This window comes from Triticum urartu, chromosome 2A (assembly GCF_056163025.1).
Source record: "Triticum urartu cultivar PI428250 chromosome 2A, HENAU_Tu73, whole genome shotgun sequence".
Lineage (NCBI taxonomy): Eukaryota > Viridiplantae > Streptophyta > Magnoliopsida > Poales > Poaceae > Triticum > Triticum urartu.
In genome coordinates, this window is record NC_141874.1 from 748,159,453 (window position 1) to 748,162,543 (window position 3,091).

Genomic DNA, 3,091 nt, shown 5'->3' on the forward strand with positions numbered 1-3,091 from the left:
CGCGGGCTATCGAGAACCGCAGGCGTATATGATAGTAGATCACTAGTTTTAGTACGAGCTCGCATGCTAAGTTTAAACAATGGTCCACATGAAGATTATCTTCAGTCTTTCAAAAAATGATCAGTAAGCCATGCTTAAAAATGTCTCTTAAAAACGTCTCAAAGCCAACATCGACACTAAGCTTGAACTAACCAGCCGAGGGGACTCCCAAGCATCAGCATCGTATCATGCATCTCCCTTTCAACCTAGAAGTATCATCATCTCCCTTTCGACCATAAAACTATGGTTATTTTCTAAGTTTAAATATGGGATGAATAGAAGCTCGGTCAATTTTACACTTGACTCACTAGCGACATGTTTGGTAATTGGACCCTTTGGTATACGGGGAGCTGCCCCCCCCCCCCCCCCCCCCAATTTTTTTTCTAGTATTGAATTTTTTTCTTTACCCCCTTATCTATTGGCCAATTAGGCTAGAAAATCAAGAGAAGTTCTTAGTTCCATAATACGCTTTTTTTGTAATATCTATCTCAATTGCGCAGTTGATATTGAAAACCAAAAGCGCACCAAGCTTTGATTTGGTTTTTTTGACTGTGATAATTTGCAGCCAAGAATGCCAACAGAGGAATATGGCATGTCATCGTTAAACATGGCCCTTGTTTATTAATTGTTCATTGATGCACTTTTTGGCCATTTTCCATGAGCTGACGAAAACCAAACAAGTATGTATCCCCCAAGTGTCCGCTGGTCCTCCTGAGCTTGAAGGGCTAACTAATTAATGGACTTTTTGTTCCCTTAAAACAAGTTCACCGCCTGATTGCCCAATTGAAGTCGATCATGTGGTTGTCCTGACTCTTGAAGCTGAAGGCATCGACTGATTGATCAACATCCCCTTCGCCCTATCATGCAACCAGGTTAGCACATACTATAGATACATGGAAGTGTGCTTTAGTTATATTAGCTATATGATTTTTTAGGACCCATTTGCATTTGTCTCTCGGACTCCGAATTCTTGGATATGGATCTGGCCGCCAGAGTGGTTTTTTTAAAATACGCCTTAGTGGTTTATTGTCAATACGATAGTCGATCCCCCCCCCCTTTAGAATTCTCGATTCATTAACTAATCATTCGATTGACTTAAGTTATAAGGATTATTATATGTGCAACCATATAGAAAAGTAATTTTATTGCAGCATCATATGTGCATATTTGTATAGAACAAGTTTCAGTTTCCATGTAGTAATTCATGATGAGAAAAACGAATAAACGAACTAGCTATAAAACTTATGCAAACATTTATCGGGAACAAAACATGCAACACGAACAAGATCAAAAGGAGATAATTGATCAGAATATGTGTCAGCGAATTTCTTACCACTAGTTTTCCATTAATTAATAACATGACAAGATTACACTGCAGAATTTGTTGTAAGTACAATGGGTGGTATTTTAAAAAGGAAACATATATATCCACCATGAATATTTCAAAATTCAGTGCGAGCTCCTGGAGATCAAGAACATACCAACGCTATGAATCAAAATTGATACTCGATGGAAGCAAAATGCGCAGAAACAGACCTAGGGCTCTTGGAATAACAATTATTAATCAAGTAAAATAAACAAAAGAAACTGCTAGGTCTATCAATCAACATGTATCTACATTTAGATGTTACGGTAGTAGCAGAGCGGATCCCTTGACATACTCAAAGGGTGGGTTTAATGACGATGATAAAAATATCTCTGCCCTTGATGAAGATGGCACACAGTTCTTGGTAGTAGGCAGGTTGTGCTTGTTATAGGCGTCGGGTAGCTATCATCGTGGGGATCTCGATCCAGGGTCATGGGAGCATCAAAGGAATCATAAGGCGATGGATCAATCATCGAAGGAGGCAGCGGTGTCATGGCGAGAGGATCAACCGTCTGCACATCATCAAGCACTCACCAACATGAAAAATGTCTTCCTACAGAAGAGGAGTTTGAACCATCAGAGGAGGTGGTTGTAACATAGTTATATGATCAACCATTGACATTACCTTGATCTTTTGCACCATTGAAATGAAGTTGCGCCTTGCGCAAGAGGAGGTCGCTGCATAGCGTGTGCTGAGCCTTAACGAAGCCCCTTGAGGTGTGTGTTGACGTCCATGAGGTACTTCTCCACCATCCATTTGATGACGAGGGACATGTGATCGAGCATGTCATCAAATCCCCGATGGTCGTTGATGAAGAGGTCACTAAGCATAACTTTGACCTCCAGGTTGATGTTTTGTTGCCGGACTTTGTAAAACTTGTCCTTCTCCTTGTTGATCATCTCCTGGATGAAGCTTGCATCTTCCTTCTTATTCTTTATTTGCTTCGAGTCGACCCTATTGTTGTACCGCTTCAGGATCTCGCCGGCTTCCTTCGGCGATGGCCAGAGCACCTCCGGTTCGGTCTTGCCGGGAAGGCGCAACCATATTCAAGTTTGGATGTTGCAGAGTATCGCAAGCTCTCGAGCCTTCTTCACAAGCATGGGTAGGCGTTTCGTAAGCATAGCATGCGCTTCACTTTGTGGGCGATCCATGGGATCTTAGCCTTCCCCCGACGAGCCATCACTTCTAATTGGTATGTATGAGGAGGAGGGGAAGGGTCAATTATAGCCATATTTCTTAAATTGGACGACCATAATCGATGCGCAAATGCGGATGGAAACACAGAAGTTTTTGTTTTTGGACGTTGATGCGTACATATTATCATTTACAACCAAACTTCTTCGGAGGCTCATAATTGATCAATGTTAGAACACTTTGTGTAAGGAAACACAACTGATTTTTTTCCCGAAAATTGATATACACAACCTCCAACGCAGAGCACACAAATGCTAGTTTTGGAATATTACCATGCATAAATTTAGGACAGTATAACCGAGCCTAATCCCAACGCTCTCACACCCTCACCTTTTCTGGCCGTCCGATCTCACACCAAGGTCATTTTGGTCATTGAATTGTATTTTATTCAACATTTACCGCTGAGTGGGCCGACTGTCCTAAAGGGTAGCTACCCGGGTGGAAATTTCGCTGCATTCTGGTTAATTGGGCCGGCCACCAGGTTAAGCCCA

At 41.8% G+C, this 3,091-nt stretch overlaps 1 pseudogene; it reads right to left on the reverse strand.

The window, feature by feature from the left end:
• Nucleotides 1-2,026: 2,026 nt before the first annotated feature.
• LOC125538370 (MADS-box transcription factor PHERES 1-like) lies at nt 2,027-2,586 on the reverse strand (annotated as a pseudogene).
• Between the last annotated feature and the right edge of the window lie 505 nt (nt 2,587-3,091).